Source organism: Podarcis tiliguerta (assembly GCF_965153285.1).
Source record: "Podarcis tiliguerta genome assembly, chromosome: 18".
Taxonomy (NCBI): domain Eukaryota; kingdom Metazoa; phylum Chordata; class Lepidosauria; order Squamata; family Lacertidae; genus Podarcis; species Podarcis tiliguerta.
The window spans coordinates 6,845,452-6,860,465 of record NC_139551.1 but is presented as its reverse complement, the minus strand read 5'-3'; the positions used below and the strand labels follow the sequence as shown (position 1 = coordinate 6,860,465).

The 15,014-nt window shown below is 49.2% G+C and overlaps 1 long non-coding RNA gene across 1 annotated transcript in view; it reads right to left on the bottom strand.

The window, feature by feature from the left end:
- Window positions 1–449: 449 nt before the first annotated feature.
- The window catches only part of LOC310668647, a 273,140-nt gene continuing 258,575 nt past the window's right edge, over window positions 450–15,014 (bottom strand). Inside the window, exon 2 of the long non-coding RNA XR_014506750.1 lies at window positions 450–523. This is a non-coding gene — a long non-coding RNA (uncharacterized lncRNA). The remainder of the gene's footprint in view (window positions 524–15,014) is intronic.

Below are 15,014 nucleotides of genomic sequence, written 5' to 3'. Positions count from 1 at the left end.
CGTGTGTGCAGTGACCGTCGCCATGACACGAGAGGCAGGGCCATTTCGTCTAGCGAAGCAAGCCCTTAGGAAAATCCGTCTTGCGAAGCACCTCAGAAAATGAAAAACCCTTTCGTCTCGCGAGTTTTTCGTCTTCCGAGGCATTCGTCTTGCGGGGTACCACTGTATTTCCATTTAAAGGTGAGCCTAGCAGATCTGCATTTGCACAAAGAGAGAGAGAGAGAAGAACTGACTATAAGAGCTCTTTGACAGTGGAGCAGACTCCCTCAGAAAATCATGCTAGAGAGAGAGGGAGCCATGCTGCAGTGTGCTCCATGTGTGTTTATATGTAAATAAAGTAGTGTTAAGGAAAAAAATCTAGGTGCGAGGCTGCTCAGTCACTCAGCTTGTCAGGCAGAGCCCGTGGGTCCCTGTGGAATAAAGGAAGGAGTCCAGCCAACCGGAGCAAATAGCTGTAGACCAAAGTTTATTGCGCAATAGGTTCAAAGAGCAAATTTGAACCCCGAGGATGGGGTGACAAAGACTTTTAAAACTTTCCCACTATATCCCAGAATACAGTTCGTACAACGTCATTGCTACATCACTGACATGTCGCGAAAGGGGAGGGGTTAACCTTGGCAAGCATGTCCAGACAAGTCCTTGGTACAAGATTAGCATAAGCAGACATGGCAGGGCAAGACTCAGGTATAAGATTAGCATAGGCAAATATGTCTTAAGTACCCACCACCCAAAAGTACAATAGAAGTTCCTTTGCATGCCTGGAGCCTGAGGCGAGTCAGATGATGAGATTTGGCTTCCTTTGGCTAACAATGAGCCCAGAAATTGTCACCTCTGGGAACTTCCTGGAGTCCTTTTTCAAGGGGAAAATAGCTTTGGAATGGAGGAAACTGGGAAAGGAGATGATTTTAAATTATTTTTAAAGCTAGGTAACTTCCTTGAGCTGTCAAGTTGAAAGGATACATTCAGGCATAATATGTGTAATATTTAACTTTAAAGATGTGCCCCCCCCCCGGTAATTTCTGTAACAGTAGATTAGCCAAAATGCTGAGTTGCTGAGGTCTGATACGCAAGTTGCGAAGACTCTGCGGATCCCTATGTGTGCCGGTGTCGGTTGGCATCGGTCGCTGTGATGTTCGGGCAGAAGAAAGCTTTTGACGCTCCCAAACGATCTACCAGGAAGGAGAGAACGTGGCAGTCGGGCATGTGTCTCTGCCAGGGTCCTACTCGAGTGTAGGCTGAGCTCCTGACACTTCGACCATTGCCAAGAGCGGCCCACCACAGCAGTTCTTCTCTCCTGTTCACCCTGAATTGCACCGCAGCCCTGACTCAAAGTGACTCGTGGTGACAGCAGCCATGAAATTAAAAGACGCCTACTTCTTGGGAGAAAAGCAATGACAAACCTAGACAGCATCTTAAAAAGCAGAGAAATCACCTTGCCGACAAAGGTCCGTATAGTTAAAGCTATGGTTTCCCCAGTAGTGATGTATGGAAGTGAGAGCTGGACTATAAAGAAGGCTGATTGCCGAAGAATGGATGCTTTTGAATTATGGTGCTGGAGGAGACTCTTGAGAGTCCCATGGACTGCAAGAAGATCAAACCTCTCCATTCTGAAGGAAATCAGCCCTGAGTGCTCACTGGAAGGACAGATCCTGAAGCTGAGGCTCCAAGACTTTGGCCACCTCAGGAGAAGAGAAGACTTCCTGGAAAAGACCCTGATGTTGGGAAAGATGGAGGGCACAAGGAGAAGGGGACGGCGGAGGACGAGATGGTGGGACAGTGTTCTCGAAGCTACAAACATGAGTCTGACCAAACTGCGGGAGGCAGTGGAAGACAGGAGTGCCTGGCATGCTCTGGTCCAGGGGGTGACGAAGAGTCAGACACAACTAAATGACTAAACAACAGCAACCTGACTCGAAAGCCTTTGTTGCATCCCAGCTCAGGGATTTGCTGCTTTGAGGATCTGCTTTGAGGGTGGCAGCGGAGCTGTGAGCTTGGAGGGAAAGCCAAGTGAGGTGCCACTTTTGCAACCCATTTGCAGAAGCCTTTCCTTTCCGCCCGGCAGATTTGCAGCCCTGCCGGGACCTCACCCCTGGGCCAACTTTTACACCCTCCTTAACTCATTTATCGCCTGGGTTTAAACGGTTCCCTTTTAGTTAATCCAGGAGCCGTCAGAAGCGCTTGACTTTCCTGGATTCTCCTTCTCCTCCCTTGGTCCCCAGAGAAATCGCTTTGCGGATGTTCACCGCTGACTCAGCTCCGCGCTCAGGGCTGCCTGTATTCCTCTGGATGGAGGCTGAGACTGAGAGCCACGTCTCAGCGCTGGCCCCTCACCGGCACCAGGTGGGCGCCGCAGAACCACCGCTTCCCCGCAATTCCCCCTCCCCACCTTCTCTGAAAGCTAGAGGTTTCTTTTCCCCAAAGGCCCACGTTTGCAGCTGCTTCCTTTAAAATAAAAATGAAAAAAGAACAAAAATTAAAACGCCAGCTAGCCAGCAGCTGCCTGGAGTTGATGGATTGAAAGTCAATCTGTTTAGACAAGGTATCAAACTACTCTTTCCCTGCAGATCTCCAGATACTACAATTCATGGCTCGAGACCAGTCTTTATCAGCAGTCTTCGGATCTGCTTACTCGCTCTGCCATCGAGGGAAGAGTGCAAGGAAAGGTTTGCAAGACCCTCTATCCACAGGGCATGGGGTTAAGTTTAAGGTGGTGGTATTGTCCTCAATAAAGGGCTGATCACAGAAGAATTGATGCTTTTGAATTCTGGTGCTGCAGGAGACTCTTGAGAGTCCCATGGACTGCAAGAAGATCAAACCTCTCCATTCTGAAGGAAATCAGCCCTGAGTGCTCACTGGAAGGACAGATCCTGAAGCTGAGGATCCAAGACTTTGGCCACCTCATGAGAAGAGAAGACTCCCTGGAAAAGACCCTGATGTTGGGAAAGATGGAGGGCACAAGGAGAAGGGGACGACAGAGGACAAGATGGTTGGACAGTGTTCTTGAACCTACCAGCATGAGTTTGACCAAACTGCGGGAGGCAGTGGAAGACAGGAGTGCCTGGCGTGCTCTGGTCCAAGGGGTCACGAAGAGGCGGACACAACTAAGCGACTAAACAACAACAACAAAAGCTGGCTTTTGGACCCTAACAGGACTGGCCAGGCTGCATCTAAAGTCCCAACTTCTACTCAAAGTGGGACCACTGAAATTAACAGGCTCATGTAAGTCATGTCCTTTAAATTCGATGTGTCTCCTCTGAGCATGGTTAACCTTGGACACAACCCACTATGTCCAGTTCTGGGTAAAAGGTTAAGGCAAAGGACCCCTAGACGATTAAGTCCAGTCAAAGGTGACTGTGGGGTTGCGGTGCTCAACTCACTTTCAGGCTGAGGGAGTCGGCATTTGTTTGCAGACAGCTTTCCGGGCCATGTGGCCATCAGGACTAAACCGCTTCTGGCGCAACTGAACACCATGACAGAAACCAGAGCGCACAGAAAGGGCCAAGGGAGCCGGGGTACAGCTTCCGGGTCATGTGGCCAGCATGACTAAGCCACTTCTGGCAAACCAGAGCAGCGCACGGAAACGCCGTTTACCTTCCTGCCGGAGTGGTACCTATTTATCTACTTGCACTTGACGTGCTTTTGAACTGCTAGGTTGGCAGGAGCTGGAGCAGAGCAACGGGAGCTCACCCCGTCTTGGGGATTCGAACTGCCGACCTTCCGATCGGCAAGCCCAAGAGGCTCAGCGGTTTAGACCACAGCGCCACCCACATCCCACATGTTAAGAATGCCACTGAGAAACATAGAAGGCTGACCACGATTGTGAGACCAAAAGATACTGATTATTTTTTCCCCATCGCGTGAGTTATCTGGCTCTCGCGCGAGCTAAGGACCAAAAAAAAATGAGCACCTGCGCTTTGATTAGTGGGACGTTGGAGGGCATGCAATCTTAAATTGCGTTCTCTACATTCCCACATCAATTTGTGATTTCCTTTAAAGTCCTCGTGGGGATTCGCCAGCGTTTTAGTGTAAATTTCCCCTAATCAGCACCTGCCCGCCTGCAATTTTGCCTAATCTACATGTTTCCGCAAAGCAATTCCACCTAATAGAATGTGCTTTTGTATACTTTCCGTGGGTGGATGAAAGGGGGGAACTGGGCAAAAGAATCTGTGTGTGTGTGTGCGTGTGTGTGTCTTTTTGGGATGCGGCAGCAAGCCCCAACTAGGAAATAAAAATATTGCTTCGTTCCGATCCATGCAAACTCACGCTTGCTGCTGGGCGCAACCAACAGATTTTTCTGACTTCGATTTCAGAACTACTGCCACCCGCAGACACAGCCATGAGGTGGAGCTGGATCAAAAGGAAGTTCAAATTCTGGGCGGAGCCTAGAGGAATGTGGAAGGTTGAGTGGAGGCTCTGGAGCAAAATGTGGGCGGGGCATGGAAGAATCTAGAATGCCTGGGCCTAGTTTGGGGCAGAGCTTGATGGGTCAATGGGTGGAGCCTGGTGAAATCTAGATTTTATAGATTCTAGACCAGGGCTCAGCAACCTTTTTCAGCAGGGGGCCGGTCCACCGTCCCTCAGACCATGTGGTGGACCGGACTATTTTTTTTTTTTTGGTGGGGGGGGGGAAATGAACGAATTCCTGTGCCCCACAAATAACCCATAGATGCATTTTAAATAAAAAGACACATTCTACTCATGTCAAAACACCAGGCAGGCCCCACAAATAACACAGAGATACATTTTAAATAAAAGGACACATTCTACTCTTGTAAAAACATGTGATTCCCGGACCGTCCGCGGGCCAGAATGAGAAGGCAATTGGGCCGGATCCAGCCCCCGGGCCTTAGGTTGCCTACCCCTGTTCTAGACCGCCTCACTTCATTTACAAAGTATTTGAAGATGCAACAAAGTGAATTGGACCCCCTGGCAGGTTTTGAATAAACATTCACAAACTTTTTATTGACAATAATCAGTTAAACAATTTAAGGAGATATACAACTTTGTAACATGCAGATAACAGCATTCACAAAGAAACCAAAGCCTGGAACTGAGGGAAAGCCGGGGATGTGTGGAAGGGTGTGGGGAGGGAGGAAAATGGGGGGAAATTTAGGATGACATGTTTTTGGATAATATGTTTTGTTTAAATTTCTAATAAAAAAATTCAAACAAACAAATTATATAATATCTATATCTATATATCGATATCGATATACATCTATATCGATATACATCTATCTATATCTCTATATCATCTATATCTCTGTATATCTATATCTATATCTATATCTCTATATCTCTATATCTCTATATATCTATATCTATATCCATATCCATATCCATATCCATATCCATATCCATATCCATATCCATATCCATATCCATATCCATATCCATATCCATATCTATATCTATATCTAGGGACATGGGTGGCGCTGTGGGTTAAACCATAGAGCCTAGGACTTGCCGATCAGAAGGTTGGCTGTTCGAATCCCTGCAATGACGGGGTGAGCTCCCGTTGCTCGGTCCCTGCTCCTGCCCACCTAGCAGTTCAAAAGCACGTCAAAGTGCAAGTAGATAAATAGGTACCACTCTGGCGGGAAGGTAAACGGCGTTTCCGTGCGCTGCTCTGGTTCGCCAGAAGCGACTTAGTCCTGCTGGCCACATGACCCGGAAGCTGTACGCCGGCTCCCTCGGCCAATAAAGCGAGATGAGCGCCGCAACCCCAGAGTCGGTCACGACTGCACCTAATGGTCAGGGGTCCCTTTACCTTTACCTTATACCTATATCTAGATAGATAGTAGATATAGACTGCCTCACTTCAGACTGCCTGAGAAGAACGTATGTGTGTGCGTTTTAATGCTCAGACCCCCTAAAAACGCCTGGCTCACGGCAGACCCTCTGCACCCCTCTTTCGAAGCAGAGTGGCAGAAAATCTAACGCAAAAGAGCGCTTGCGTCCTGTTCCCTCTGTTTAAAGCCTTGAGATTTTGGCACGGTCAAAACCCAAGAACGAAGCTTTAAACACGGTATTTTCCAAATACTGCTGAGCTTAGGAACAACGGCACGTGCGGAGTGGCGACAAAATCCCCCCCCCCAGCGGAAAACTCTTTGACTCCTTGACTGTCAAATATATACAAAGCTGTGAGCGCCCGGGGGGAGGGGGGCAGGGCGGGGGTGTGTGTGTCAACCAGTCTTCTTTCCAAACCTTCTCTCCTTTCTTTATCTTTTCTCTCCAAAAAAGACTCTGCATTAGGGACAGAATCCCCGCTCAGCCTGACTTGGGGTCATTTTTTTTAAATACTGTATTCTGTGGCGGAATGGAATGAGGGGGGGGGAGAAGAAAGCTTCTTTTTGTCATGGTGATGGAAGGAAGAGTGGTAAAGGCAGGGAATGCATTGAATGTTTAAGAACCGGCCAACTTACCATATTTTCCGCTCTATAAGACGCACCAGACCACAAGACGCACCTAGTTTTTGGAGGAGGAAAACAAGGAAAAAAATATTCTGAATCTCAGAAGCCAGAACAGCAAGAGGGATCATTGCGCAGCGAAAGCAGCAATCCCTCTTGCTCTTCTGGCTTCTGGGATAGCTGCGCAGCCTGCATTCGCTCCTTAAGACGCACACATATTTCCCCTTACTTTTTAGGAGGGAAAAAGTGAGTCTTATAGAGCAAAAAATATGGTAAGCGCTGGCACCCAGTGCCAAAAGAGTTTGGCAGCTCGTTTTCTCATGCAAAACATTTTGTTGCCTCAGCGGGGGGGGGGGGGGGGGTTGCGGGGGGGGGGGAGAGCTGCATCTGATCCTAAATATTTTGAAGGAGAGGGGATTAAGTCCCACCGGAGAGAGCAATATGGGAGGGGGGAAGAAAAGAGACGACAGAAAGATTCGGTGTTTCGGTAAACAGCAGTCCGGAAGAATTCTGCTTGCGGATAAAAGTGGATATACAGTTGTACCTCAGGTTATGTACTTAATTCGTTCCAGAGGTCCGTTCTTAACCCGAAACTGTTCTTAACCTGAAGCAACACTTTAGCTAATGGGGCCTCCCGCTGCGCCACCACCGCCGCGCGATTTCTGTTCTCATCCTGAAGCAAAGTTGTTAACCCGAGGTACTATTTCTGGGTTAGCGGAATCTGTAACCCGAAGCGTATGTAACCTGAAGCGTCTGTAACCCAAGGTTCCACTGTATGTTCTCTGTCCCCGCAGGAGGAATGGGTGCTGCGTTCAAATCCTAACACAGCCACGGGGGTCCTAGGCCTCGTCACACATTTCTGGCGTGAGGATTCTGCAGCCCAGTGGCCTTATTTTAATTTCATGTGACTTCCTGAGACGAGGATGGTCAGAGAGCGATGGAGTGTCGCAGAAAAAAGAGACGGGAGGGGGATGAGGTGCGAAGAAAATTAAATTAAGCGAGATCTAATTTTTCTGAAGGCGTGATCTAATTCAATTGCAACACCTGATTGCAGATAGTCCTTTGGCCACCACACAGTCTAGGTTCGCTGGGGCATGCCAGATATTCAGACCGGACCGGAAGACACCAGAAACAGATTAATAGGGCAGAATTTTATTTGTTCCCTTATGCAGAAGCGAGGGTAAAGATTAAACCAGCAGATCAATAGCCATTCCAGCAAGCAGCTGTGTCTTCCAGAATGACAGAGTTGCCCTCCCTTCTGAAGCTTGGAGACCAATTTGGGGTCTTCATCCTTCTAGCCTTAAAATTACGTCAATGCCCAGCTTTTTGGACCTATGCAAAGCACGACACTGCCCCCTGGTATTTAATTGGCTAAAGGTAAAGGTACCCCTGCCCATACGGGCCAGTCTTGACAGACTCTAGGGTTGTGCGCCCATCTCACTCTAGAGGCCGGGGGCCAGCGCTGTCCGGAGACACTTCCAGGTCACGTGGCCAGCGTGACATTGCTGCTCTGGCGAGCCAGAGCCGCACACGGAAATGCCGTTTACCTTCCCGCTAGTAAGCGGTCCCTATTTATCTACTTGCACTTTGACGTACTTTCGAACTGCTAGGTTGGCAGGCGCTGGGACTGAAAGATGGGAGCGCACCCCGCCATGGGGATTTGAACCGCCGACCTTTCGATCAGCAAGCCCTAGGCACTGAGGCTTTTACCCACAGCGCCACCCGCGTCCCTAGTATTTAATTGGCTACTTATCCCTAAATGGATGACCACTTCCCCCGTAAGGGACACACCTATTTCTGATTTGATAGTTTCTTCAAGATATCATTGAAACGGGCTGTTCCTCTCACTCTTCAATCCTGACGTCTTAACCCAGCTCCTGTTTTCCCCCAGCCAAAATAGGCATAAAGGGTAAAGGGGACCCCTGACCATTAGGTCCAGTCGTGACCGACTCTGGGGTTGTGGCGCTCATCTCGCTTTATTGGCCGAGGGAGCCAGCGTACAGCTTCCGGGTCATGGGGCCAGCAGGACTAAGCCGCTTCTGGCGAGCCAGAGCAGCGCACAGAAACACTGTTTACCTTCCCGCTGGAGCGGTACCTATTTATCTACTTGTACTTTGACGTGCTTTCAAACTGCTAGGTGGGCAGGAGCAGGGACCGAGCAATTGGAGCTCACCCCGTCGTGGGGATGCGAACCGCCGACCTTCTGATCGGCAAGTCCTAGGCTCTGTGGTTTAACCCACAGCGCCACCCACATCCCCATTTAATTGGCTTCTTATCCCTAGATGGGTGACCACCTTTCCCCTCCCATAAGGGACACACCCATTTCTGATTTGATAGTTTCTTCAATATGTCATTGAAACAGGCCGTTCCTCTTTCTCTTTCATCCTGACTTGTTAACCCAGCTCCTATTTTTTCCACCCAAAATAGGCATAAAGGTAAAGGTAAAGGGACCCCTGACTATTAGGTCTAGTCATGTCTGACTCTGGGGTTGCGGCGCTCATCTCGCTTTACTGGCCGAGAGAGCCGGCGTACAGCTTCTGGGTCATGTGGCCAGCAGGACTAAGCCGCTTCTGGTGAACCAGAGCAGCGCACGGAAACGCCGTTTACCTTCCCGCCTATTTATCTACTTGCACTTTGATGTGCTTTTGAACTGCTAGGTTGGCAGGAGCAGGGACTGAGCAATGGGAGTTCACCCTGTCGCGGGGATTCGAACCGCCGATCTTCTGATCGGCAAGCCCAAGAGGCTCAGTGGTTTAACCCACAGCGCCACCTGCGTTATAGCTGAACACAATTTCCTCCACACACAGACCTCGTGTTTGCTTTCCTCCTTGCGTGGCAATTTCAGTTCTTCATTCTTGTTGTACATCTATGGCCTTATCCTGGTTTTCTGACACTTATACCTGAACATGCTAGAATGTGCCTGCAATTAACGTTCTTCTATTTCGTATCTTTCAATCGGTCAATCCTGCTTTCACTCAGAGCCCTGTGCTCATGATGTTACTCATTTCTAATTCTGAAATTTAGCCAGCACGGCGGTTTGCATTGTGAAGCCTGGTCCCTTCAAGAGTCAGCAGAAAGCACTTTTGAGATCAGAACACTGGTGCATAATGAGCAGTGGCGTAGCGTGGGTTGTCAGCACCCAGGGCAAGGCAAGTAATTTGAGCCCCCTAACCCAGGGCAAGGCAAGTAATTTGCGCCCCCCCCCCCCGCTGCACTGTCCCTCCCCCAGATAGTCCCTCGCTCTCTCTCCGCACCGCCCCGCACACCTGGCACCCTCCCCTCCACAGTGGGCGGCGACCCGGCGGCTCGGATCGGATTCGCACAGCCGGCACTGCAGTGAGAGAGAGTGAGTGAGCCAGGTAGGGGCAGAGAGCTGCGAGTGCGAGCGCGCGCCCCCCAGATGTTGCGCCCGGTGCGGCCGGCCCCCCCTGCACCCCCCACGCTACGCCACTGAGTAGGGGAGAATCTCGCAGGTGTGTGTGTGTGTGTGTGTGTGTGTGTGTGTGTGAGAGAGAGAGAGAGATGGGATAGAGCAAAAAGGAATAGATAGATCATAGAATCATAGAATTGTTGAGTCAAGTTTGGTTATCCAGGCCAAGCCCTTGCAAATACAGTGTTACATACGCTTCAGGTTACAGACTCCGCTAACCCAGAAACAGTGCTTCAGGTTAAGAACTTTGCTTCAGGATGAGAACAGAAATTGTGCCCTGGCGGCGCGGCAGCCGCAAGAGGCCCCATTAGCTAAAGTGCTGCTTCAGGTTAAGAACAGTTCCAGGTTAAGTACGGACCTCCGGAACGAATTAAGTGCTTAACACGAGGTAACACTGTAATAATAATACAGAGGTACCTCGGGTTACATATGCTTCAGGTTACAGACTCCGCTAACCCAGAAATAGTACCTCAGGTTAAGAACTTTGCGTCAGGATGAGAACAGAAATCGTGCTCCGGTGGCGCGGCAGCCGCAAGAGCCCCATAAGCTAAAGTGGTGCTTCAGGTTAAGAACAGTTCCAGGTTAAGTACGGAGCTCCGGAACGAATTAAGTGCTTAACCCGAGGTACCACTGTACAGAAATCACTGCTAAAGACTCTCTGGCACACCTCTTGAGGGAGTCCATTCCATTGTCAACAGCTCTTCCCATCAGAAAGTTATTCCCTATGTTTAGTTGGAATCTCCTTTCTTGGAACTGTGAGCAATTGGTTCGGGTCCTACCCACTGGAGCAATTAATCATAGAATCATAGAATCATAGAATCATAGAATCATAGAATCATAGAATCATAGAATCATAGAATCATAGAGTTGGAAGAGACCACAAGGGCCATCGAGTCCAACCCCCTGCCAAGCAGGAAACACCATCAGAGCACTCCTGACATACGGTTGTCAAGCCTCTGCTTAAAGACCTCCAAAGAAGGAGACTCCACCACACTCCTTGGCAGCAATCTCCTCCAGTGGGCATATTTGGGCAGAGTCAGATTGAAGGAACTGATTGGAGGCAGGACAAGATGACCTTCAAGAACCCTCCATACCATATGATTCTGTGATTTTATCTTAGTATGCTGGAGGAGGTCGTGAACAGGCTGTACTCTGACCTGCTTTCTCGAAAACAGTCTGAAGCATTGCAAGCTGAATAGCCGAAGGGGCAGCTGTTGGCGTTTCGTAAATTCAGTGGCCAGAAAAGAGCCATCATCTCCCAGTCAAGCTGATTAGGGGGAACGAGGCTGTGACAAGGGGAGAAATTGTGGGAACGTTCAGGGATGCAGGAGAGGATATATTGTTTGATTATACCCTTTCCAACTTGTGTTAACAAGTTCTACAATTTAGCAGAGTAACATTCCCCTTTTAAACCTGCACAGCGGATGCGTTTGCTCAGGCTTGCTAAAGCCTCTCAAATAAGTTTCCTTGGTAATTTCCCCTTTAGCCCCTCATAAAAAGATAGACACAACACAGTCTTCTATAAAAGTATGTTGTTGTTTAGTCGTTTAGTCGTGTCCGCCTCTTTGTGACCCCCTGGACCAGAGCATGCCAGGCAGTCCTGTCTTCCACTGCCTCCCACAGTTTGGTCAAACTCATGCTGGTAGCTTCGAGAACACTGTCCCACCATCTCGTCCTCTGCCGTCCCCTTCTCCTTGTGCCCTCCATTTTTGCAACATCAGGGTCTTTTCCAGGGAGTCTTCTCTTCTCATGAGGTGGCCAAAGTCTTGGAGTCTCAGCTTCAGGATCTGTCCTTCCAGTGAGCACTCAGGGCTGATTTCCTTCAGAATGGAGAGGTTTGATCTTCTCGCAGTCCATGGGACTCTCAAGAGTCTCCTCCAGCACCATAATTCAAAAGCGTCAATACTTCGGCGATCAGCCTTCTTTATGGTCCAGCTCTCACCTCCATACATCACTACTGGGAAAACCATAGCTTTAACTGTATGGACCTTTGTTGGCAAGGTGATGTCTCTGCTTTTTAAGATGCTGTCTAGGTTTGTCATTGCTTTTCTCCCAAGAAGCAGGCGTCTTTTAATTTTGTGACTGCTGTCACCAGAGTTTACTCACACATTCTTTTCACAAATGGATCCCAGAAGGCAGACTTAAGTTGCAAAAGTAAGATACCTGGAAACTATCCCATAAGGCGATAGCCCCTTTGTCCTCTTGGCTGAAAGCCAAGAGAGCATCTAAGGCTAAGCAGATGTTGCTTCTTTGACAAATGTAGTCAGAGAGAGATAGCGACCTCCGCTGAGGTATTTTGTTACCTGCATAGGTCACGCCCACCTCTGGTCACATGTAGAGGAAGTCTGTCCCAGCCTAGGAGGAAACAGGAAGTTCTGACAGGCTGGTCCAGACATCCCCTTTTTATGTCCACTCTAGGGATGTTGTACTTGACTGCTCTGTGTTTCACATCCCACAGAAATTACGTAGGAGAGGCTCCCTAGGCATGGAAAGGATCTAGAGCAGCAGCAGTCCAGAAGGGTCCTAGTCCTAAGGCAGGGAAGGTAGAAAATGCTGATTGCTAAAGGCATTGGACACAACATATTCATAACTTCATTTACGGTGGATTCGCAAAATAGACAAGCAGAGAAGCAGCGGCACAAGGAGTGAAACAAAGTGTGCTGGTCCCGTAGGTTTCCGTGAGGCGTGGTCCAAGTCCAGTCCGAGGTCGAGGGTGCAGTATTGAGGCCGTCCGTCAACGCTGAGGCTGGGTCCAAGGCAGGGAGTTGGGTGAGGTCAGGAGCTCCGGCAGGACAGGGTTCAGGCAGGCACTGGCTACCAACAACGTTGCTCCCGCAGCTTGGCACTGGGGCTGGCTGACTTTTATCTGCCCCAAGGCATAGGGTGGCCCCGATCCTCAGGTGACTCGCCTCTCCTGGCCTGGAGGCGAGCCCTCCTCCTGCAGGAACTTAGTTCCCTCCACCTCTCTGCCCTGAGCCTCTGCAGCTCAGGAGAGGCTGGAGGGTTACCGGACCCAGAGGCAACCTCAGCTGCCTCTGACGGGGCTGAGAGTGGAGCTCCTGCAGGCAATGGGTCCTCCATCACCTCCGGAGCCAGAGCAGACTCAGCTGGTGCCTGCACCTGAAGATCCAGCACAGGTGAGGACCCTTCAGGCTCATGCCCCAGTCCCGGCTCAGCTGGTTCTGGAGGCGGGGAATCCTGTGCAGGCTGGGATTCCTCAGGTTCAGCATCCGAGTCCGAATCATCCTGATCAAATTTGCAGATGACACCAAACTGGGACGGGTGGCTAATACCCCAGAGGACAGGATCACACTTCAAAACGACCTTGACAGATTAGAGAACTGGGCAAAAACAAACAAGATGAATTTTAACAGGGAGAAATGTAAAGTATTGCACTTGGGCAAAAAAAATGAGAGGCACAAATACAAGATGGGTGACACCTGGCTTGAGAGCAGTACATGTGAAAAGGATCTAGGAGTCTTGGTTGACCACAAACTTGACATGAGCCAACAGTGTGATGCGGCAGCTAAAAAAGCCAGTGCAATTCTGGGCTGCATCAATAGGAGTATAGCATCTAGATGAAGGGAAGTAATAGTGCCACTGTATTCTGCTCTGGTCAGACCTCACCTGTAGTACTGTGTCCAGTTCTGGGCACCACAGTTCAAGAAGGACACTGACAAACTGGAACGTGTCCAGAGGAGGGCAACCAAAATGGTCAAAGGCCTGGAAACGATGCCTTATGAGGAACGGCTAAGGGAGCTGGGCATGTTTAGCCTGGAGAAGAGGAGGTTAAGGGGTGATATGATAGCCATGTTCAAATATATAAAAGGATGTCATATAGAGGAGGGAGAAAGGTTGTTTTCTGCTGCTCCAGAGAAGCGGACACGGAGCAATGGATCCAAACTCCAAGAAAGAAGATTCCACCTAAACATTAGGAAGAACTTCCTGACAATAAGAGCTGTTCGTCAGTGGAATTTGCTGCCAAGGAGTGTGGTGGAGTCTCCTTCTTTGGAGGTCTTTAAGCAGAGGCTTGACAACCATATGTCAGGAGTGCTCTGATGGTGTTTCCTGCTTGGCAGGGGGTTGGACTCGGTGGCCCTTGTGGTCTCTTCCAACTCTATGATTCTATGATCCCAAGCCATCACACAAAGCATTTTTATTTTTTTGCACGTTCTAGATTCAGATAGGTAGCCATGTTGGTCTGACGCAGTCAAAATATATTTAAAAAATATAAAAATTGTCCAGTAGCACCTTAGAGACCAACTAAGTTTGTTCTTGGTATAAGCTTTTGTGTGCATGTACACTTCTTCTTCAGATACACTGAAACAGAAGTCACCTTATATAATTGAAAAAGTGATCTGTTCACTGACTCTATGCAAAAATTAGGCCTTCTTGGGCAGGCCCTGGGAAAAAGATAATTGGTTGTGAAGCAGTCTCGGTCACCCCTTTCGCTACTCAGTCACAATTAGAGACGGGTGTATCTGTCAATTTCAGTTTCTCATTTTTACGGTCTTAAAATAACATCCCCCCGTCTCGTCTTCCTCCTTACAATCTTCACATCAGTTTGCAATTGATTTTTCTTTTAAAAAGAAAAAGGGGAAAGGGAAAAAAATGTCATCGTGATTCCTGGGAACTATAGTGTGCTAAGGGTGCTGGGTGCTGCAGCTCTGTGAAGGGGGGGGCAACTACATTAGTCAGCAAAGCATGAGACTCTTAATCTCTGGGTCTCGGGTTCAAGTCCTACATGGGGCAAAAGATTTCTCCATTGCTTGTGGTCCCTTCCAATTCTACAATTCTATGATTCTACGAACAAGGGATGCAGGTGGTGCTGTGGGTTAAACCACAGAGCCTTGGACTTGCTGATCAGAAGGCTGGTGGTTCGAATCCCTGTGACGGGGTGAGCTGCTGTTGCTCGGTCCCTGCTCCTGCCAACCTAGCAGTTCGAAAGCACACAGTGCAATTAGATAAATAGGTACCACTCCGGCGGGAAGGTAAACGGCATTTCCGTGCGCTGCTCTGGTTCACCAATAGCGGCTTAGTCCTGCTGGCCACGTGACCCGGAAGCTGTATGCCGGCTCCCTTGGCCAGTAAAGTGAGATGAGTGCCGCAACCTCAGAGTCGTCTGCGACTGGACCTAATGGTCAGGGGTCCCTTTACCTTTACATTGGTATCTC